Source organism: Macrobrachium nipponense, chromosome 32 (genome assembly GCF_015104395.2).
Source record: "Macrobrachium nipponense isolate FS-2020 chromosome 32, ASM1510439v2, whole genome shotgun sequence".
In the NCBI taxonomy this organism is placed as follows: domain Eukaryota; kingdom Metazoa; phylum Arthropoda; class Malacostraca; order Decapoda; family Palaemonidae; genus Macrobrachium; species Macrobrachium nipponense.
In genome coordinates this window covers 45,048,526-45,074,454 of record NC_061094.1, presented here as the reverse complement: position 1 = coordinate 45,074,454, position 25,929 = coordinate 45,048,526, and positions in this window count along the sequence as shown.

Genomic DNA, 25,929 nt, shown 5'->3' with positions numbered 1-25,929 from the left:
AAACATATTTTTCAATAAAATGATGGGCAGAGAATAAAAAAAAAAACAGGAGGAAACGAACGAAACAGAAAAGTGTATCAATTATTTCCCTTGTAAAGTTATTAGTATCTGTGAGAAAATATTTCCTGGCCCGTTTCCCTTTTTCCTTTGCTGATGCAAATAAACGATATGTCGGGAATCTATTGACGATACTCCCATAAATAAAGTGAAGAATAAAGGGGAAAGTTAGGGGAGATAATTGGGTAGCTGTTATCAAGAGGAGTTTGCCTCGTCTTCACTGGGGAGGCTTTATTTTACTTTGGTGTTGGGGTGGTGTACCCAAGTTATTATTATATTTTATTATTATTATTATTATTATTATTATTATTATTATTATTATTATTATTATTATTATTATTATTATTATTACGTCTATCAAAGTCATCCTATTCGACTGGGTGGTTTTATTATTATTATTATTATTATTATTATTATTATTATTATTATTATTTATTATTATTATTATTATTATTATTATTATTATAAACGAAGAAAACGAGCAGCCTGGTGAAGAAACAATCCTTCGGCGCCACTGCAGGATCCCTTGAAGAAGACGAGTGTGGTCTAACCGTTACACCATGCCCCGTCCGAGGATGCCTCGGCAAATACGTCGGTATGACCTCCATGCGTTTCTCCAAGCGAATCTCCTGCCACGCCCAAGAAGGAGCCATATTCACCACGCCAGGACTGCTCATAACAAACGGATAAGAAGAAATGATATTATCCCTAATATCACCATAATCGATCAACAACGGATCCCCGACGTCTGCGCCTCCTAGAAGCCCTCCATATAGGCAAGGAGAAACCAAACTTGAATATCACTCAAGAAACGTTTCTCCTTCCCACCGCTGCCCGGAGAGCAGCGAGCGACCCCCCGACGATGCCAGATAATCAAGAACCCCCACAGGATGATACGATTCCTGCTACAGACGGAATTCCTGACGTTCATCCCCAGGCACGCTACTGTGGCGCTCGCACGAGAGAATCCCCGAGACCTTCGAGCCGAGATCCACGGCTTCGTCCAAGACCGGCCCGACCTGAGAATGCAACTCTAGGTCCCGAGCCGCTATAAATACCGTTCCGCAAACTTTCTTGCTACGTCACTTCACCGACTCGTCAGAAGATGATACCTACGAGAAGGTCAAACGTCACGTGATACCAGCTATACAGCACCAATACCAGCCCTATTATTATTATTATTATTATTATTATTATTATTATTATTATTATTATTATTATTATTATTATTAATTTTGGGGAGTGTTTTTTTATACAATCTTAGGACAGTGATAAAGAAATTTATCTTTTTATGTACTATATTTCTTTTGAGGATTATTATTATTATTATTATTTTTTTTTTTTTGCTCTATCACAGTCCTCCAATTCCACTGGGTGGTATTTATAGTGTGGGGTTCCGGGTTGCATCCTGCCTCCTTAGGAGTCCATCACTTTTCTTACTATGTGTGCCGTTTCTAGGATCACACTCTTCTGCATGAGTCCTGGAGCTACTTCACAGCCTCTAGTTTTTCTAGATTCCTTTTCAGGGATCTTGGGATCGTGCCTAGTGCTCCTATGATTATGGGTACGATTTCCACTGGCATATCCCATATCCTTCTTATTTCTATTTTCAGATCTTGATACTTATCCATTTTTTCCCTCTCTTTCTCTTCAACTCTGGTGTCCCATGGTATTGCGACATCAATGAGTTGATACTTTCTTCTTGACTTTGTCAATCAACGTCACGTCTGGTTCTGTTTGCACGTATCACCCTATCCGTTCTGATACCATAGTCCCTGACGATCTTTGCGTGATCGTTTTCTATCTCTCCCTCAGGTTGGTGCTCGTACCACTTATTACTGCAAGGTAGCTGATGTTTCTTGCACAGGCTCCAGTGGAGGGATTTTGCCACTGAATCATGCCTCTTTTTGTACTGGTTCTGGGCAAGTGCCGGGCATTCGCTTGCTATGTGGTTTATGGTTTCATTTATCATATTGCACTTCCTACATATGGGAGAGGTGTTATTTCCGTCTATCGTTCTTTGAACATATCTGGGTCTTAGGGCCTGATCTTGTGCCGCTGTTATCATTCCTTCAGTTTCCTTCTTTAGCTCTCCCCTCTGTAGCCATTGCCATGTGTCATCGCTGGCTAGTTCTTTAGTCCTGTCTCATGTATTGTCCGTGCATTGGTTTGTTGTGCCAGTCCTCTGTTCTGTCTGTCATTCTCCTGTCTCTGTATATTTCTGGGTCTTCGTCTACTTTTATTAGTCCTTCTTCCCATGCACTCTTTAGCCACTCGTCTTCACTGGTTTTCAGATATTGCCCCAGTGCTCTGTTCTCGATGTTGACGCAGTCCTCTATACTTAGTAGTCCTCTCCCTCCTTCCTTTCGTGTTATGTATAGTCTGTCCGTATTTGCTCTTGGGTGTAGTGCTTTGTGTATTGTCATATGTTTCCTGGTTTTCTGATCTATGCTGCGGAGTTCTGCCTTCGTCCATTCCACTATTCCTGCGCTGTATCTGATTACTGGCACTGCCCATGTGTTTATGGCTTTTATCATATTTCCGACGTTGAGTTTTGACTTGAGTATTGCCTTGAGTCTCTGCATATATTCTTCCCTGATCGTGTCCTTCATCTCTTGGTGTTATTATTATTATTATTATTATTATTATTATTATTATTATTATTATTATTAATTTTGGGGAGTGTTTTTTTATACAATCCTAGGACAGTGAAAAATAAATTGATCTTTTTATGTACTATATTTCTTTTCAGTATTATTATTATTATTATTATTATTATTATTATTATTATTATTATTATATTATTATTATTATTATTATCAATTTAGGGAGTGTTTTTTACACCATTTTAGTACAGTAATAAATAAAGTTACCTTTTTATCGCTTTATATTTCTTGCCAGGGTTATTATTATTATTATTATTATTATTATTATTATTATTATTATTATTATTATTATTACCACCTACTTTTGAGATATTTTTAAGCAATCTTAGTACTACGATAAAGTAAGATTTTAAAAATTATTTAATGAACTTTTGGGTAACATTTTTTCTTTTGAGAGTTTGGTAATTTCAAAGGTATGGATGCTATGTTTCCACCATTATCTCCAAAATTCTCTCTCTCTCTCTCTCTCTCTCTCTCTCTCTCTCTCTCTCTCTCTCTCTCTCTCTCTCTCTCTTATTTATTATTATTATTATTATTATTATTATTATTATTATTATTATTATTATTATTATTGTTAAAAATAATGGTATTTCTAAGCTGCAGTCATCAACCAGTGTGCCAGAGAAACAAGTCATAAAAAGAATGGAGAGAGTTGTGTATAAAATCAATTCTGTGAATTCTGCCATTATCCTTAATAAAAAATGTTTGAAAGAAGGTCTGTTTTCCAGCACATTGTTATTATTATTATTTTTTTTTTTTTTTTGGGGGGGGGGGGTGGGGGGGGGGGTGGGGGGGGGGGGGGGGGGGGGGGGGGGGGGGGGGGGGGGGGGGGGGGGGGGGGGGGGGGGGGGGGGGGGGGGGGGGGGGGGGGGGGGGGTGGGGGGGGGCGTTTATCACAGTCCTCCAATTCAACTGGGTGTAGTTATAATGTGGGGTTCCGGGTTGCATCCTGCCTCCTTAGGAGTCCATCACTTTTCTTACTTCATGCGCTGTTTCCAGGAGCAAACTCTTTTGCAATAATCCTGGAGCTACTTTTATCCTCTAGTTTTTCCAGATTCTTTTTCAGGGATCTTGGAATCGTGCCTAGTATTCCTATGATTATGGGTTCAATTTCCACTGGCATATCCCATATCCTTCTTATGTCTATTTTAAGGTCTTGATACTTATCCATTTTCTCCATTTCTTTCTCTTCAACTCTGGTGTCCCATGATATTATTATTATTATTATTATTATTATTATTATTATTATTATTATTATTATTATTATTATTATTATTATTATTATTATTATTATTATTATTATTATTATTATTATTAATTTTCAAGATGTATTGTTTCTTATGCAATTTTGGTAGTGATACACAATATCTATTACAATTTTTTTTCTGTATGTCTGTGCCGTTTTCTTGTTTGCCAATTTTCCTTTTAACAGCTTTCATGGTAATTTTTCATGATTGAATTCCTGAAACAGAAACAATTTCTTGAATTTTTAAAGGGTTTGTGTGAGTGTATAGATATTCGTGACTTATAGAGGTCATCAGTAAAAACCTTTTACACGTATGGCAAAAAGTGGTTCAATATATTTGTTAAGACCGCTAGGGGAAAAAGAGGAAAAAAAAGGCTGTCAAAAATGCAAATGAGGAAACTCCTTCGTTTGGAATTTGCGATGTAACTTTTACGACTTCTTTTGTCTTGGTATTTTATTTTTTGCATTCAGTGTGTTTTATTTTATTTATTTATCTATTTATCTATTCATTTTCTTAATTTCTCATTCATTATCTTTATTTATATACTTATTCATTCACCTGTTTATGTATAATTTATTGAATAATTTATCTAATTAATTAATGTTTTACTCTATTAATTTATCTATTTATTTGATTAATTTCTAATTTACTATTTTTTATTTATATACTTATTCATTCTCCTGTTAATTTACCATTTATTGAATCATTTATTGAATTAATTATAAACCTCTTTATTTAGCCAGTTCTATATGACAGAAAGCCATACTACAGATAACAATGAAATGCATACAGTGTGTTTTACTTTATTTATTTAGCTATTTATGTATTTATTTGTTTAATTTCTAATTCATTATCTTTATTTATCTACTTATTCACTTATTGAATAATTTATGTAATTAATTATAAACCTATTTGTTTAGCTAACTGTATAAGTCAGAAACCCATGACTGCAGATACCAATAAAATGATTATTCCAGCAACGAGAATAATTCAAACCCGAACGCTTTAAATCTGGCTCCCAGTACGAAGGCGTATGAAACATAGCAGCTGCGATCATTACGTATCTTACGAGGCAGCCTTCTAATTTATTACATCACAAGCACTCATGAACCAAGCGAATTGGCGCTTACCTCCGAAACATAAATCAGGGAGCGAGGAAAATATCCCTTAAGTTAAAAAAAAAAAAAGTATTATATATCATCGTAGGAAAGGCATCTCCGCGCTGGAGCTCTGTAGAATCAGAGTGAAGAAAGAATTAAGTAAATGAGGGAATATGAGAGGAAGGAGGAGAGGAACTTCTCCACCACAACTCATTGATAGAACTGAGGAAATGAAGAAGTAAAAGGAGGAGTAGCAGAGAAAGGAGAAGAATAATTCTCTACCACTACGCTCGAGCTCTTCAGTGAAAGTGTAAAATCAGAGTAAGGAAAGGAAGAAGAAAAATAAATAATAGGAGAGAAAGGAGAAGAATAATTCTCTACCATTACACTGGAACCGTAGAATCAAAACGAGGAAAGGAAGTAAAAGAAGAAACAGAAGAGAAACGATAAGAAATCATTCTCAATCTCTTCCATCTGAGCTCTAAAATGAGAGTGAGGAAAGGGGCAGACAGAGGAAAGAATGAGAGAGAAAGGAGAAGAAGGAAATTCTCCGCCACCGCGTATATCCTGTTTCCACCAGAAAGAGCAGCTCCTCAGAAAGAACAATAAAGAAGATCTATGAAGCGATTTTTGCTCAGTTTAAGAGTCTGGTAAGACTCCATTGACTCCTAGCGATGAAAAGAGGTTCGCAGAAGTCCTTTTTTGTTTATTCGTTTCGGCCTCGGGTTTCAGATCTAGTACCTCCTTTCTTCATTTCAATGTATTTTTTATTGACAAAGGTGCTTGGTGAGTCTTATTTTTTTTAATTTTTATTTAAAGTTTATTCTTCCGTTTATTTGATTGTCAGCAGAATGCTATTTTTGTGCAGTATAGAACGCGATGGCTATTTAGTTGCGAAGCCTCCTAATCAATTAGATTTCTCTCTCTCTCTCTCTCTCTCTCTCTCTCTCTCTCTCTCTCTCTCTCTCTCTCACACACACACACACACACACGTTCAGTGAAGAACTTGATGGCTATTTTGTTTTACACTACTAGTGAGGCTTTCTGATAAATTAGATTTCTCTCTCTCTCTCTCTCTCTCTCTCTCTCTCTCTCTCTCTCTCTCTCTCTCTCTCTCATGCACATACAATTTTACCCTGCAAATGTAGCAGTAAACTCCACTCTTCTTTTCAGCATCATGGATCGTACTTTCAAAAAAGGACTGTGCAATTTTTTGGCATTTCTTTGTATACGTTTTGGAAATTTGTGACCCTAATTTTCCAAATCTAGTAGTTGGGTCAAACTAAAGGTATTATAGTTAATTCACATAAATTTGCGTGAATGGTAGTACATTGTGAAGCTTAGTCCCCCCCCCCCCCCCCCCCCCCCCCCCCCCCCAGTTGCAGAACGTAGAGACATTTATTTGTAAATTTATGTCATTTGATGGATTCAGTATGATGTCTTGTGTTTCATGTGTATTTTAGCAGATTTTATTTCTCTGGTAAAATTACCGTTAATAATCAATAAGTACCCACTCCGGACTAACCTGCCAATCAGCATACGATACCCTTGGATGCCAAGAAACTGTTAATGCATGACAGTTTGACTTTAAATCGGCATAATTCCATCCCGATTACTTGACAGTATGTAGGGAGCTTAAATTCTAGCTATAAATGAGATAGGGTAGTTCGCAGACCCGCGGACAGATCCTACAATTCCAGAACCAATACCCCAAATAACAAAATGCATAGAATAAAAGTTGTCCAGAATTCCAAAATATACCAGAAAAGTCACTTATCCGACCATTTTACGCCAAAATACCATCCGCCGATATTTCCCGTGAAACTTAAATTTTTCTAAGTACCCACTTGATGTGAAGGCTGACACGGCGGTTGGAGCTTCCGTAGTTCTTGAGTTGGCCGCGGACAGGCGCTGTACGTCGGCCCGCCCCCAACGCGGGAAATTTTAAACCAAACCAATCCTGTATCAGGTTGACCCAGGTCATTCCCAAGGGACATGGATTAACTTCCTCCCAAGCAATAAAAACGTGTCCCATGATATGAATCAGACAATCATACCTGCAGTCACAAAATTTGCCCTTTACGTTCTACACCGCTGCCATGGATAGAACTCATTCCGTATTGTTTCCGAAAAGTGTTACTGCTGACCAGTTCGATCAATATACGCATTTGTATATTGGTATCCTTCTCGAGTTTTTAAGAAACACTGACGAATTTATGAAGTGGTTATATAGGGAAGGGTTACTTGAGGACTATTCGGGGTTATGCACAACATGCAACACAGCGAACCGTCGATTCATGAAACATGGGACCAGCGAGGCCACGGGCCAAGCGATATACATGTGGCGATGTACAAACAGTAAGTGCGGTAAGAAGGTATCAGTTCGGCACGGATCCTTTTTTGAAAAGTTGCGTCTGTCTCTTGAAACAATTATTATATTAATATTTTGCTTCACAAAGAAGATCCCACAGTGTGTTGTCACAGATTTGGTTATGCCTTTAGTGCCGAACACCATGGTCGATTGGTATAATTTTTGTAGAGATGTATGTTGCCAAATCCTGTGTGCTGATAATAAGAAAATCGGTGGTCTTGGTCATATTGTTGAGATCGACGAGTCTAAATTTGGGAAACGGAAGTACAAGCGTGGCCGAAAGGTAGATGGATCTTGGGTGTTCGGTGGCATTGACCGGCAGACACGTGAGACCTTTTTCAAGGTGGTTCCAGACCGATCTGCCGAAACTCTGATCCCGGTGTTGCTTGATAACGTACTTCCAGAAACCACAATCATATCTGATTGCTGGAAGTCGTACAGCAAAGTCCGGGATCATTATTTTGCGCATAATGTCGTGAACCACAGCGTTAACTTTGTTAGCCCTGATGACCCGAATGTACACACGAACACTATAGAATCGCAGTGGCGTGTCCTTAAACGGAGCGCGCTACCGAGACACGGTACGCAGAAAGAACTTTACAAAAGCTATTTTTCTACGTACTGTATCCAGAAGCAGTATCTACAAGATGTTCCGTGTCCATTTCGGGCGTTCCTGAAATTGATCAAACGTATCTATCCGCTCAAAAGCCGCCCGACATCCCCCATCTCAAATTGGATTTCCCAGCCCGAAACAATAAGGCCAGGACCTTCTACCAGCGAGCCACGTGATCCCTCACCCGTTCCAAAGAGGCCGAGACTGATGCCTTCTTCTACCCCTTCATGGTCGTCGGACAGCAGCGACTTTGAAATGTGAATAAGGTAAGTTGTATATTAATGTTTGTTAGCCTTAAAACTAGTGTTTCGGTTAGTTCGAAGCCAGTACCGAAGCACGTGTTCGAACAGTACTGTTTCGGTTAGTTCGAAGCCTGTACCGGAGCACATGTTCGAACAGTAAGGCCGTGGCGAACGAGGAAGGTGTTCAATGTTATTGGGGGGAAAAATAGGCTAGTCGTGGTTTTTTGTATGTACTGTGGCTAATTCACTGTAACCTCTGTGGTTAGTGCGCGCAGCGCAATATTACCTCTTGCCAGAACATGTCTCGCCTGCCAAGAATCTTTAAAAATGTGGATAAGGCGCGAAGCGCCGTTCCGCCGCGGCCTTACTGTAACCTCTGTGGTTAGTGCGCGCAGCGCAATATTACCTATTGCCAGAACATGTCTCGCCTGCCAAGAATATTTAAAAATGCGGATAAGGCGCGAAGCACCGTTCCGCTGCGGCCTTACTGTGGGATCTAAGCTTCTAATATAATGTCGGTTAGTGGTAGCCTAGGCTAGACGTTTTACATGTAGGTTAGCCTTTCAAAAGTTCGGCAATGTAAGGGGTCCTAGGCTAGCCTAGCCTACGTCAACCTTGAATGCAGAGTAAGAGGTCGGAGCCTATGTCGGTTAGTGGTAGCCTAGTCTAGAAGTTTTACATGTAGGCTAGTCGTTCTAAAGTTTTGCAATGTAAGTGGTCTTAGGCTAGCCTAGCCTACGTCAACCTTGAATGCAGAGTAAGGGGTCAAACCTTTGCCTTTTGCATTAAGTGTCAAAGTTCTGGGTCTCATAACTGGGAATTGAGAGTTACGTGCGCCGTGAAAGTCGTTCGCCGCTTCCCCCCACCCAAAAACCCCGGTTTCCCAATGGGTCCCCCCTTTACTGTTTGATGTTTTTCAGGCTTTATTTTTATTGGGCCAATTTTAAAAAAGGGCAAAAAACGTTATTCTCAGATATTTTTTCCCGCGAAAATCGATCGTCCCCGGGTCTGTAGTGGCTCCATGAGAAGTAAGTCTTGGAGATAATCCTTGCACTAACAGCACAAATTCGCCAAAACATAGTCATGTGTTGGTTAAAATGAACCTCAGTTTCTCAAAGACAAAGCTACTTGTAATCACTTCATCTTACCAATAAATGACAGTTGATTCCCTGAACATTGTTTGCAGTTAGTAAGTATATTCTAGCCTCCAGCAGTGCTATGTTACTGTAGTAGATTCACATCAACCGTGCATTTGACGTCTAGGCCAGTCCCTTACGACGCTCCTGATTGGCTGTTGATAAGCCAATAACATGGCTGGAAACTCTCAGTCTCTCGAGAGAGTTCACATAGGCAGGGTGTTTGTTCCCACTTCTCCTGAGGTATACTCTTTTCAGGAGAAGTGGAACATACATCCTGCCTATCTGAACTCTCGAGAGAGACTGATATTTCCAGCCCTGTGATTAGCTTATCAACAGCCAACCAGGCGACGCTCCTGATTGGCTGTTGATAAGCCAATCACGGGGTTGGAAGTGTCCAGCCCTGTGACTGGCCTATCAACAGCCAATCAGGAGCGTCGTAAGGGACTGGCCTAGACGTAAAATGCATAGTTGATGTGAATCTACTATAGCCTAGGATGTCGAAAACACTGCTAACGTTGCTGAGGAAACTGCCTTTGATGGACCCACACTATTATTCAAAATCAACCAAATAGCAAGGATCGTCTACATCACCTGTCAACAAACTCTTACAGATGGGAGAACACATCCATTTGCGACCACGGCAGACGAATAACATATGAAACAGGATTAAACACACTTATTTGGAGTTGCTCAAGAAGTGATAACTACCCGGACTGGACAAAAGAGAGCATACACAGATGGCTGCAGCTAACAACGACTGGACAATGCAACTTATGGAACTATATACAGAAGGACAAAGACACGGAAGCAACAAGACTAAGACAGTGACACAATACAAGGTAACAACAACAACAACTAAGACAACAAACCAACACAAGCAGGAACAACATAAATGAATTCAGTTCTGGGCTAGGCACTACAGCGTCAGATAATTATCTTGTTTGAAAGGGGGTTTAAAGCGTCTTAAGCCCGGAACAACAATAAGATAGATACATTGCAATGTTATTACTTGGTGGCTTATTTTGGAAAAAAAATTTACAAAGTTGGCACGAGCAAGTACTTCTGACGTTACTGCTCTTGTAGAACCTCTCATCACGTTCTTCCCAACAGCAAATCATAAATACCAACCAAAAGTTCATCCTTAAACAGTAATGTCATTTTCTTAGACGAATTCGTTTCAGAATCTGAATTATAGATTTTGAAGATAAGTTAAGCGTATCTTAGTTTTACCAGACCACTGAGCTGGTTAACAGCTCTCCTAGGGCTGGCCCGAAGGAAGATATCTTTACGTGGCTAGGATCCAATTGGTCCCCTAGCAACCTGACCTACAGCTTATTGTGGGATCCGAACCACACTATATCAAGAAATGAATTTCTATCACCAGAAATAAATTTCTCTGATTCTGCGTTGGCCGAGCCGGGATTCGAACTTCGGACCACCGGATTGGCAGCCGAGCGCGAAAAACACTCGTCCAGCGAGGAACTTGAAGATAAGTGCAGCGGTTGTTAATGATCAAGTGCAGAGGTAAAAGTGATAATAGTGCCAGTGCCACGGAAATCCTTGATTTTCCTCTAGATTTTCTCTAGGAACTCGGCAGACGATCAAAGACTATAAATGCACGGGATGTAGGGGGTCAGAATATGGTTTAGGCGTTTTGCCAAGGCGTAAGCAGGTGCGGGCGTCTGGCTGATGATCGGCGGAAGGAGGTTGCCCTCTTTATGATTCTTTACGTGACCATATAGGTAACCTAATCCGAAGTCTCTTTGATGGGGGGTGGGAGATGCGCGGCATTAGTTGCAGCGTGTATTTTTTAAAATACAGTTGTATAGCATTAACAATATTAATAACATTTTTATAATAATAATCATAATAATTTTATTATTATGATTATTATTATCATTATTATTTTAAAAATACAATAGTATATTATTAATAAAATTGATAACATTTTTATACTACTACTCTACTACTAAATACTACTATAACTACTACTAACTAACTAATAAAATAATAATAATAATAATAATAAATCATAATAATAATATAGTTTTATTAACTATCATTATCATTAATACTTTTGAAAATGCAATAGTATATCATTAATAAAATTGAAAAACATTTTTATATTATAATAATAATAATAATAATAATAATAATAATAATAATAATAATAATAATAATAATAATAATAATAATAATAATAATAAATAATCAACAGCCTGAGATTGGAGCTACAGAGGCAAAAAGGAAGAAATGGACAAGAGAAGGAAATAAGGAAATATGGAGATGCTACATCAGAAGCAACCCGACGGAGAGAGGATATAGAAGAAGATTGGTCAACATCTGGAATGAGAGGAATAACACCCCCCAATCAGAGCAGAGGCTGGCAGACCAAGTAAGGAACATAAAGAAAAAGAACTGGCTCTCCCCAACAGAAAGAGAAGAACTGGTACGAGCACCAACCTGAGGGAGTGATAGAAAACGATCAGGCAAAGATCCTCTGGGACTATGGTATCAGAACGGATAGGGTGATACGTGCAAACAGACCCAGACGTGACGTTGATTGACAAAGTCAAGAAGAAGTATCACTCATTGATGTCGCAATACCATGGGACACCAGAGTTGAAGAGAAAGAGAGGGAAAAAATGGATAAGTATCAAGATCTGAAAATAGAAATAAGAAGGATATGGGATATGCCAGGGTGCCAGTGGAAATCGTACCCATAATCATAGGAGCACTAGGCACCCGATCCCAAGATCCCTGAAAAGAAAAGGAATCTAGAAAAACTAGAGGCTGAAGTAGCTCCAGGACTCATGCAGAGAGTTGTGATCCTAGAAACGGCACACATAGTAAGAAGAGTGATGTACTCCTAAGGGGCAGGATGCAACCCGGAACCCCACACTATAAATACCACCCAGTCGAATTGGAGGACTGTGATAGAGCAAAAAAAAAAAAAAAAAATATTATTATTATTATTATTTTATTATTATTATTATTATTATTATTATTATTATTATTATTATTATTATTATTACTTTTGAAATTACAATAGTATATAATTAATAAAATTGATAACATTTTGATGATAATAATAATATATATAATAATAATAATAATAATAATAATAATAATAATAAAAATATTAAATCATTTTTATTATTTTTGGGGAAAACAGAATAGTACATCGCTAAAAAATTTAAAATAAAATTTTTATTTTTATAATAATAATAATAATAATAATAATAACTAATAATAATAATAATCATAATAATAATAATAATAATATTATTGTTATCATTATTATTATTATTTTATTATTATTATTATTATTATTATTATTATTATTATTATTATTCAGTTATTTATTATTATTATTATTATTAATTATTATTATTATTATTATTATTATTATTATTAGAACTGGAAATATCATAGTATTCCCAACTGTGACTACATGAAAAGAGGTAAAAAAAAAATATTTGATGGGAAAGAACTTTCCTTTGTGGACAAATTTGCATTCCATTATAAGACTCCAGATCACCACGGTTCTCTCAGAGTGATCCACCTTTAATGCAAAAGCACGTCTTACCTCTTAAAATAAATTCTGAGCATTAGGATCATTAAAATAAATGGGTTCCCTTCATATGATTGAATTCCCCATTGGAAGATTTGTCCTGAATTTTTCAGTAAAATTCTGGAAAATTCAGCAGTAGTTTTCAATCAAATTCAGAAATTCTGGAAAATTCAGCAGTTTTCATTAAAATTCAGAAATTCTGGAAAATTCAGCAGAAGTTTTCAGTCAAATTCAGAAATTCTGGAAAATTCAGCAGTAGTTTTCAGTCAAATTCAGAAATTCTGGAAAAATCAGCAGAAGTTTTCAGTCAAATTCAGAAATTCTGAGTCAAATTCAGAAATTCTGGAAAATTCAGCAAAGTTTTCAGTCAAATTCAGAAATTCTGGAAAATTCAGTAGAAGTTTTCAGTCAAATTCAGAAATTCTGGAAAATTCAGCAAAGTTTTCAGTCAAATTCAGTAAGGTTCAATCTCATTCAACATATTCTGACAGGTATATGTAAAAGCCCTATGAAATATTTGTGGAATATTTTGTTTATTATGCTCCTCTCTCTGACTGGGGGATGTTCATTTGCATTTCTATACCGTACAAATTCCATTTCTCCATACTATGGCGTTTATTACTGTAGGCTGTCACTCGTCATGTGGACAGTTATAGAGGGTAGATCTCCCAGTGGCATTCAGTTTTCAAAAATGTAGAGGGTGCACAGTTCCATTTTAGTTTTCTGAAAAGAAAACTATTGCGTCGGTTTTGTCAGCTCGTCCGCACCTTTTTCTGTTCGCACTTTTCCTGTCTGGCCTCAGATCTTAAGCACCACTGAGGCTAGAGTGCTGCAAATTGGTATGTTAATCATCCACCTTCCAACCATCAAGCATGCCAAATTGCAGCCCTCTTGCCTCAGTAGTTTTGATTTTACTTAAGGTTAAACTTAGTCATAATCGTGCGTCTGGCAACGTTGTAGACCAGACCACCACCGGGCCGTGGTTAAAGTTTCATGGGGCGCGACTCACACAGCATTATTACCGAGACCATAGAAAATTCGATTGTGCCTGAGAAGCTTCGACTCATTTTATACTTGTTTATTGTAGTCCTAGTCTACGGTGATTTAAAACGGCATGAAGAATTTAGATTTTAGAGAACCACCACAAGGCTCTTGCTTTATGTTGGGAAGAAACAACACTTTTTTTTTATGGTCTCATAAAACTTTTGACTGACGGCCATACCTATAAACTTCCAACTTCCTGAAAACATTTTCGGTAAAGATACAGCAAACTTAAAGTGGCTTCTTGATGTCAGTGGAGCAATGTTACAAATCTGGTGGTCTTTTGATAATGATAAAATACAACATTCAAAAATTTTATGACGTTTATTGGTATGATAGAGAATATAGATGACGAAATTTGGCAAACTTAGTAGCATGCACTAATTCTAAATATGACTTTAGTGAAGATAATCGAGTGGAAATTACTCAAACGTTTACAAAGTATATGCATGTACATATATAAACACACACACACTCACATTTTATGTTTTTTGGGGGTGTTGATAACTAAACGGTGGGAACTAAGGTCATTTTCGATATTAATTATTGCGAGTACATCATACCAGTCATTTTTTATTACAACTTTTTATTTCCCATAATCATCATAAATCATCATCGTAGTGATATTCAGTCAGAGAAAACCAGAGCATTGAATTGATGGTGACTCAGCAACCTTGACAATATCACCGATAAAATTATGAGCTAAAGAAAAAAGAGAGGGAGAGAGAGTGAGAGAAAAAAAAAACAGAAAATTTAAGAGGGAACATCAAACTTGTATCTTTATGACCGGACGCTCCAATTTGTTACAGTTAATGGACGTATAAAACAAAGGACAGTCGCTTGCCTCTGGAGACACTTCATCGGGAGAGAGGAATAAACGTCTCATTGGGAAGAAAGTCCATAAATTTGCCGTAGATCAAGATTGGCTCCTCTGTATCATTGCTTCCGTGCCATAAATTTCAGTTCGCTCCAATGAAAAAATTGCGTGATAAGGCAGAAAGGACAAAGGGAGATGAGAAGATACACACAGAAATAGAAGGGGAAAGTATTTTTCTTTAGCCGTTTTCCCCTGTTTCAGTGTCAGTTTATTGTTGATTTAATAACATTGGTCTTTTTTTTCTGTCCGCCCCCTAGAGGGCTGCAAATTAGTTTGTTGAGCATCTACTATCTAATCATCAAACATACCAAATTGCAGCCCTCTAGCCTTTGTAGATCTTGTTTTATTTAAGGTTAAAGTTACCCATGCTTGTGGTTTGGCACCGCAATGGGTGCCAGCAACTCAGGCTACCACTGGGTCGTGGCTGAAAGTTTCATACAGCATTATACGCTGTACGGAAAACTTTTTTTTTTTTACTTTGGGTTAACGCTTCACGAGGTCATTAACAATTTCTTGGGTCTGTTTCTTTTAATGAAAATAAGGGAAAATAAAAAGAATCTTTTTCTGACATGCTCATGCGGGATTTAATATCTGCAGCGCTACCAAAAGCACCAACCCATTGCTTTATCAGTATAGGGACGAAAATTATAGTAAATATATACCTGTCTGATATCGTATGAAACATTAATTTGTAAAAGGTGGCTGGCAAAATATGTCCCAATAAATGTTCGAAACCCTGGAAGATAATACCATCTCGAAGAGTTGCAGGAATACGCCAAGGGGGACAATCTTCCAACATATGCAAATGACTTAGCTGAAACAAGTGCGCTAAAGCTATTATCTTCGTGAGCATAGGAAATTGGAAAAGTTTTGAATGATATGAAGTTTCCTGGTAACATTAGGTGATAAATTAATCATGTACTTTGGAAAATAAATCTTGAACCAAAATGCATGTATGTGAAGTATACTCAGGTATTTAGTATCGTTATATACTGGGAAACATAAGCAGAGAAAAGCATGGAGTGGGAGAATGGTACGAAACTGTCTCATGAACAAGACTCCTTTCCATTGATAAATCAATTACTGCATCCATTCATAATCTCTGTAAAGGGTAAAAGCCACTTCATTGCACACTTAATATGTGAAATTCTACAACAAGAGTTGAATCATTTGCATTCTGTGTTATTCTGTCTAAAAAGTAAACTGTGATTTCACGAGCAAAGATTGAAAGCAACAAGGTGCAAGAAACCTGCCTTGAGGTACAAGCTTAAGGTCACAAAAATGTATACGTAATGGCTATCTGAAACGGCAGAGAGAGAGAGAGAGAGAATATATTTTTCATATGGTTGATGTCCATAAAAAAACATTTAAACTGCAAGGTAAAATGAGCCACTACAAGATAAAAACCCACTGAGGCTAGAGTGCTGCAAATTGGTATGTTGATCATCCACCCTCCAATCATCAATCACACACAATTGCATCCCTCTAGCCTCAGTAGTTTTTATTTTACTCAAGGTTAAATTTAGCCATAGTCGTGCGTCTGGTAACGACATAGACTAGGCCACCACCTGGCTGTGGTTAAAGTTTCATGGGACCCTGCTCATACAGCTTTATATCGAGACTACAGAAACTTCGACGCATTTTTTTACGATTTTATTCTAGTCCTACTCTATGGTGATTTAAAACACTGCATAAAGAGAGTTTAGATTTTGGAGAACCACTACATATTACTTAATAATATTAAAGTTTAAGATTTATTTGGTGATTTTAGATGTTTCAAAATGAAATTGTTTTCGCCATAAACAAAGAATATATCATGTCAATGAATATCTCAGAAATGCGGGAGCGACTGAGTCACCCTATATTTCATTTGCTCTATTTGTCTCTACTAGAAAGAATGTTCATAAGAGTGAGAGCTTAATTAGAATACTGTTTGCGCAATAGAGTGATTATTTCGTTTGTTTTCTCTTCGTCTTATTCAGTATTTTTAGGATGGAAGTGTTTAAGTTCATTGCTTTTTAAAAGATTCGGTAATGAAAATGATCATACTTTCTCTTCGGTATTAAATAACCCCAAACAATGTTTCGCATATAAAAATACACGAAGATGGTCACTAATAGGTGTATATAAAATACACTTACATACGTAAAAATATTCTAAATATGTGGAATATAAACTTCACTGATATGTATATTTACACTAATGTAATCTTACGCGACTTTTCAAACTTCCGGCTACATTACTATAATGGGGAAAATTCCTATCTCTTCGTGTCTTAGAAAATTCAGTTCGTAGACTATATGAGTGTCCTAGTAAATCATAAAAATCACGTAACAAATACCTATTTTAACACTTAATATTTTATATTCAAGTTAATATCTGTCGTGAGTGCGCATGTCAACAGAGCCTTCACACACAGCTCATCATGGAGAGACATACATAACAAACTTGATCGAATTCGCCAACTGCTAACAAACAACGGCTATGCAGATCAAATGATCGAAGCAGCAATAAAAAAGAAAATGGACGAATTTTACCAACCCAACACGACGACGAAAAACGAGGAGAACTTGATTATTTACCATCGTTAAATTATGGGTGTGCATACAAGGAGGATTGCTGCACACTACGCGGGATAATAAACAGAGGCGTAACCCCAAAAGCCACTTACCAAAAAATAAGCCTCAGGATATACAGTAAGCCCAACCTTGTAGCAGCCTTAATAATGAAGAACAGCACCGCTCCGGGGGGACCGAAGGAGATGTGCACGAAAGTAGTTTACAAATTTACTTGTCCAGAGGAGATGTGTCAATCTCACAGCCAAAACTACATCGGGCACACTACAACGACCCTTCGGAGACGTCTGCTGGCTCACAGAAATCAAGGGGCCATCCATCAACATTACATAGATGTTCACGACAGGAAGCCATCTCTACAAGAGCTCATAGAAGGCACCTAGGTCGTGCACAGAGAAGACAACTATGGTCGTCTCTTAATAACCGAATCGGTGAGCATCGTTATTCAGAAGCCGACCTTGAACGTCCAACAAGAATCGGACCACATACTCCCCTCCAGCAGGAGAAGGAATACGCAAGCTAACAGGGCCATGACAGCACGACCCCTAACCCACCGAGAACATCGCGCCCCTTGGAAGACATGAGAAGACCCAAGGAGAGCCAAGTAACATCCTTGCTCAGGTCGTTGAGACCCCGCCCAACACGAATCTGCAGCCGTCAACCAACGTAAACCATTAGGGCACACACACACACACACGCTCACTCACTCACTCAAATTTAAGTTATACACATATATGTATAAACAGAAATTATGACTTGTACCTTTATTCATACTATAAAATATTTTTTTTTCTATTCCTGTATTTAGATTTATATATTCATTTTTATTCCTGTATGCAATTTTGTAATCTTTTTTCTAAAACCAACATGTAACATATTAAATTTTAAACATTCATTTAAGGAAACACTAGCACATGGCATTGTATTTTGAATATCTATTTAACCACTGTTTAAACTTTCACTTTTATTGTCACAGTACATGTACTTATGTTCTTTGTATCCAAAACAACGCCCTTAAGCAGTTAATCCCCAGACTAACCAGTACCCATACCTCAAGGTCATACTTCCCACACGATGAAATAAATAAGCCGAAAGGCCAGATTGTAAGTCAGTAGTCGCTTGATAATGCCATAAGGCGAAACAGCTGTCGCGACAAAATTCAATAAATGGAAGAAGGAAGTCTGCGTATTTTTCACCAGAAATTGACGAACGAGAATCGGAAAAAACTTCGTCGGTATGAAGATACCTGCAAGAAACTTATTGATGCCACTAAAGCAATTGCTTTTAACGCAACGCAAATTGCACATATATATATATATATATATATAGTATATATATATATATATATATATATGATATATATATATATATATATATATATATATATATATATATATATATATATATATATATATATATATATATATATATATATATATAATATATATATATATATATATATATATATATATATATATATATATATATATATATATATATATATATATATATATAGATATATATATATATATATATATATATATATATATATATATATATATATATATATATATATATATATATATATATATATATATATATATATATATATATATATATATATATATATATATATATATATATATATATATATATATATATATATATATATATATTATATATATATATATATATATATATATATACATATATATATAATATATATCTATATATATATATATACTATATATATATATATAGGTATATATAGTATATATTATATATATATATATATATATATATATATATATATATATATATATATATATATATATATATATCTTTATATATATATATATATATATATATATATATATATATATTTATATATATATATATATATATATATATATATATATATATATATATATATATATATATATATATATATATATATATATATATATATATATATATATATATATATATATATATATATATATAGTATATATATATAATATATAATATATATATATATATATATAATATATACATATATATATATATATATATATATATATATATATATATATATATATATATATATATATATATATATATATATATATACTATATGCTTAAAATGACGTGTTGCAACACGACATTCTCTAAGTGAAAGTGTGAGCGCGCTGGAGAACACTATCCGTGGTGGTTCTCTTATTTAAATAACTAGCAAAATAAAATTCACTGATACACTACACTCATGTTCTCCATCATCACAGAGAAACAACAAAATGAATTTCACAATCCGTCAAGATCGAGCGTAAGCGCAACGCAAACGTAAGTAGATCCCGGTCAGGCCCCCAATTTGTCACAACTTCAGCTTTCCACTTGACTATTCATGAATTCTCGGTAAGGAGGGCAACACTTCATGTAGGTATAGTAGATATGTTAAATGAATTATCAAACTATAATTAAAATTAAACAAAGACTTTACGTTATTTTTAAATCACGTCTGGAATATAATAATAACAAAATAATAACAAATAACCACTTAATAACTACTAGAAACAAGTGAATCGTAAGCCACCGGATAACGAACTCAAAAGTATTAACTTCACAGAGCTTGGAAGTAAACATTTCCAAGGATTACATACATTAAAAACATGAGGTAATTTCATCCATGCTGTCCGCTACGATCAGCAATCAATAGATGGCGCTAACATCATACACAATAATAGGTGTGTAATTAGAACTGCTACATAATGATAGGAGGGTTATTATAATATATATTTTCCATTTTATCAGTATTGAGAGATGCCTTTTGATCTTGAGAAATTTTTAGGTGGACCCAGGGAGCACCTGAATACACTACAGGAAGCTAAGAAGGACCAGCTTCGCCTAATAGCTGTAAGGGCAAGAATATCTGTAGGTCATGCTGTGGTGAAAGCTGAACTATTGGGAAAGATCTTAGATTTCCTGATAAATAGTGGTAACATAACTGAAGAAGAGGCTCTTCCCTTAAGGCCTTTCACACTTGAACGAGGTGCTGCTCGTACAGTTACTACAACTGAAGACCCAGAGATAGTGAAATTGAAACTCCAACTTGAACTGCAGCAGCGAACAGTAGAAGCTGCAAATGCCGCAGCAGCAGCTGAACAAAAAAGGCTTGAAGCTGCAAATGCCGCAGCAGCAGCTGAACAAAGAAAGGTCGAAGCTGCAAATGCTGCAGCAGCAGCTGAACAAAGGAAGGTAGAAGCTGAGCAAAGAAGACTTTAACTAGAACGAAAAGAAAGAGTTCTGTTGGAAAAGGAACTATCAGCCATAAGAATAGAAGAAAGGTTGGCAGAAAAACAGCTACCTGATGCTTTTGATCTTAGTAAAGCACGCAAACTCCTGCCTGTCTTCGATGAAAAAGATCCTAATGTATTTTTCATTACTTTTGAAAACACTGCAACGTCTCTCAACTGGCCTAGAGACCAATATGTTCTCTTAATCAGAAACTCCTTCAAAGGAAAAGCTGCATATGTGGCAGCACAACTTGTCTAAGAAAGGGATTATGAAGTCTTTAAAACTGCTATATTGGATGCTTATAGTGTTACAGCAGAAGGGTATAGACAAATCTTCAGACAAACTTTGAAGAACCAAGCTCACACGTATCTCGAGTTTTTCACATTGAAGTTGAAGCAGTTTAATAAATGGATAGATAAGGAACAAATAACTACTTTAGAACAATTAAAGAATTTAATAGTTTTAGAGGAATTCCTGAGGCGTATTCCAGCTAATGTGTCAATGTTTATTAGAGAAAAACAAGAAAAAGATGGAAAAAGGGCTGCCCTATTAGCTGATGATTATCATCTCATTCATAAACTTAAACCACATTCGTCCTCTCCTTCATTCTGCCCCCCAGGTTTGTACTTTTTGTAAGAAAGAAGGTCATCATATTAAAGACTGTCCTAGTCCCAAATGCAAAGCATCTCATGGTAAGGCTTCTCCTAATGCTTTTACACAAGGACCCAAATCAGGGAATACTGCAAATAAAACGACACTTCACTGTGCTCAACCTTTATCAGACTTTACAGCATTTACATATCCTGGTAAAGTAAATGATATCCCAGTGCAAATTTTGAGGAGTATAAACAGGGTCATCTCAAACTATCATTAGCTCAAAGTTAAAAGATTTAGCTAAACCAACAGATCAGTATGTAACTGTGTCGGATTTGACTTGTCAAAAGGTTTTACCTATTGTACAGATTTCTCTTGATTGTCCTTATTTTAAAGGTTCAACTAATGTCGCCTTGTTGGATTCTGACCTGCCTTGCAAGAACATAGACATGATACTTGGTAATGACTTGGCTCAAATTAACAGTACTACTAGTCTTATCATTACTCAGCCTGAAGTAGTGATCGAAAAAACTTGCAAAGAGTTTTCTCCTGTGGTAGAGCTTCCCTGCCAAGTAGTCACCAGGTCTACAACCTCAACTTCTAGAGACACTGAACACACAGGTAAGGTGGATCAAAGTACCTTAGGTGAAAAAGTCCTTGCTGATCTTGTTGATATTCCCTCAGATGAATTTGTAGAGTATCAAAGGTCTGATGATAGTTTGAAAGAATACTTTGATAAAGTAAAAGATGATGTTGATGAAAGTAAGTTACCATATTTCTATCTTGATAATAACATCCTTATGAGACGTTATAGGCCTTTGAAGATTGCAGGACAAAATTCCTGGCATGATAGTTACCAGCTAGTAGTTCCTTCTAATCTTCGTGCAGCCTTATTGGATCTTGCTCATTCAGCAGAGTCTCATCTAGGCATTTCTAAAACCTATAAGCGTTTGCTGGACGATTACTACTGGCCTGGTATGAAAGATTTGGCTGCACCAAGTAAGTCTCCCTTGGCATCGCCTTGTATTTTAGTCAAAAAGCCTAACAATTCCTATTGTATGTGTACGGATTATAGAAAGGTTAATTCTGTAACAGTCAAGGATGCTTATCCATTACCTAGAATTGCAGATATTATTGACTCGGTGAGTAATTCTAAATACCTTACCCAGATTGATCTCTTGAAGGGTTATTATCAAATTAAATTAACAGATAGGGCAAAAGAGATATCAGCCTTTATAACACCTTTTGGTCTCTTTGAATACAAAGTTTTGCCATTTGGGATGACTAATGCTCCAGCTACATTCCAAAGGATGGTCCATGAAGTTACACGTGGTTTGGAGGGTGTGTATGTCTATTTGGATGACATCGTAATTGCTAGTAACTCCTGGGACGAAAACCTCAAGATCTTAAAAGAACTCTTCAAAAGACTCCAGAAAGCTAACCTCGTTATTAATTTAGCCAAGAGTTCATTTGCTAAGGCAAAAGTTACATACCTAGGACATGTCATTGGCAGTGGCTCCATATTACCCAAGGATACTAATGTAAAGGCTATAACTTCATTTCCCACTCCTAGTGATAAAAAAAGAACTCAAAACTTTCTTAGGTATGGTGTCATATTATTCAAAGTTTTTGTCCTAATTTTGCCATCATAACTTCTCCTCTACATGCCTTGACATCTAGCAAAGTAAGGTTTCACTGGACACAGGATCACGACAAGGCCTTCCAGCAGCTAAAGTTATTCATGACTTCATCTCCTTTGTTGCAAGCTCCTAATCTTGCTAAACCTTTTTTTATACAGGTAGATACTTGTAATACTGGATTTGGTGGTGTCCTACTGCAAGAAATCAATGGGACCAGTACTTTTCCTCCTTTGTTGGAACACCTGCTGCCAGTATCTTATTACTCGGGAGCATTCAAAGGCACTCAACTAAGATGGCCTACCATCAAAAAAGAAAAGATTATAGTCTTGTAGCAACAGTCCTTCATTTTCGTCCATATCTGGAAGGTGCTGCACGCGTCGTCATTTACACCGAGCACAAACCCCTTACCTTCCTCGAAAGGGCCAAGCTTAACAACAAGAAACTTCTTCGATGGTCATACATCTTGTCTTCCTACAACATTGAGATCCACAGCATTCGAGGATCAAACAACACCATCGCCGACGCATTACCACGTCTTAGACAGAAAACCACTTGAATTCACTAAGTTTGTCAATAAAATTGTCATAGTAATTTCATTCCTAACAGGGGGGAATTATAATAACCCTCCTATCATTATGTAGCAGTTCTAATTACACACCTATTATTGTGTATGATGTTAGCGCCATCTATTGATTGCTGATCGTAGCGGACAGCATGGATGAAATTACCTCATGTTTTTAATGTATGTAATCCTTGGAAATGTTTACTTCCAAGCTCTGTGAAGTTAATACTTTTGAGTTCGTTATCCGGTGGCTTACGATTCACTTGTTTCTAGTAGTTATTAAGTGGTTATTTGTTATTATTTTGTTATTATATATTCAGACGTGATTTAAAATAAGTAAAGTCTTTGTTTAATTTTAATTATAGTTTGATAATTCATTTAACATATCTACTATACCTACATGAAGTGTTGCCCTCCTTACCAAGAATTCATGAATAGTCAAGTGGAAAGCTGAAGTTGTGACAATATATATATATGATTGTCTTTTTTACTGTAATACAACGGTATAATATGAAGATAAAAGACCCATAAGACACGATTTTAACGTTGCAACCTTATATTTCGAGCACTTCCTTCTGTGCTCCTGATCACTGGTAAAATATGGACATAAGATGTTTAACAAGAGTATATATACAAAAGCATATGTAGGTGGGGCATATACAAAAACATATGTAGGTCTGTTGGTGACCCAGGAAGGGTGGAAATTGAACTATTCCCTGGTGATTTCTGGCCTCATTAACTCTCGGCTGGCGACTCGTCCGGTGGTCGGATGTTCTTGGCGTCCGATCTCCAAGCTCCCTGAGGAATAGATCATGGTCGGGTGCAGCCTATTCCTCAGGAGGCTTAGAATATGTTCAAATGGGTACTTAGAAAAAGAATTCAACATGATCCGCCAACACCTAATACAACTGCTTTACCCACCATACATTATCTAGAAGACTATAAATAAAGCGAATACAATATACTATAGAAGTCCCACTCATGATAGACAAATAGACTTCAGCAATAAAATAATTCCATGCGATGAAAACATCCAAAAGGCCACGGGACACCTCAGATCTAATAATCCTTTTATTTTCTATTATTCCAAATTCATCGGCAGTTCGCTCATTAACGTATACCTAAATAAATGAGGAGAAGAAGCCGGAGTTTACTAAATACTGTGTAGCAATTGTGATGAGATTTACGTTGGGGAAACCGGTAGATCCATCTCGCAAAGATTAGCTGAACACAAAAGATCAGTGTGATATGCATCAGAAAACGGGGATTTTCCTACATATTAGGGATAAAGGCCATACTATTAACTGGAGTGGGGCGGAGCTGATTTTCAAAAGTACCTGCCCGTACAAAAGGGGAATACTGGAATCTGCTATCATCAATCAAACCAACAATATGAACCTGTCAGGAGGACATTGGAGATCGGACGACATCGACGAACTAATCCTTAGGCCGCTCCTCAAGCAGGTGTCCAAGAACATCCGACCACCGGACGAGTCGCCAGCCGGGAGTTAAAAGGTCTGTCCACACAAGCGGGCCTGATCGGTGTGCTCCAGGGTTGACGGGCAAATTCTGGTGGGCTTACCTGTGAATGTTGTCCCCACGGGTGAGGCGATGGAGAGGTGGGCATTCCCAACGATGCCAGTAGTATGTTCAGTGTGGTACGATAATCATGGTGTCTCCCACAAAGAAGAAAATATTGTGTAGCATGATAATTACTTTGTGTGTGATGAAAAAGAAGAAAAAGAAGGGAATATGGTGCAAAGAATGGCTCAGTAAAAGAAATTATGTTTAACATATGTCTGCCAGGGTCGAAGCTCAAGCCATCGGGCACCACCATGGTGATTTTGCCACAAGACCCATCGGGCAATTTGACGGTTTGCCCGTCAAGTGTGCCCGTTAGAGGGGAGGTCCGCCAATCAGGCCAGGTCGTGTTGACAGGCCTTTAATGAGGCCAGAAATCACCAGGAAATAGTTCAATTTCCACCCTTCCTGGGTCACCAACAGAGACCTACTGCCACACCTACATATGTTTTTGTATTTATACTCTTGTTAGACATCCTATGTCCATATTTTACCAGTGATCAGGAACACAGAAGAAAGTGCTCAAAATATAAGGTTGCAACGTTAAAATCGCGTTTTATGGGCCTTTTATCTTCAAATATATATATTTCCTGTGGTGGGGTGGGTTAAAGCTTCACTGTCGTCCTGGATTTGTTTGGTTTTGAGGGTTCGCGCCCGGGAGCCGACAATTCTCTTATCGCCTAAAAAATTCCCCTTCAGTTAAGCATATATGAAAATATATTAATTCCGAGGTAGAGCGAATTAGATATTAAAGGATA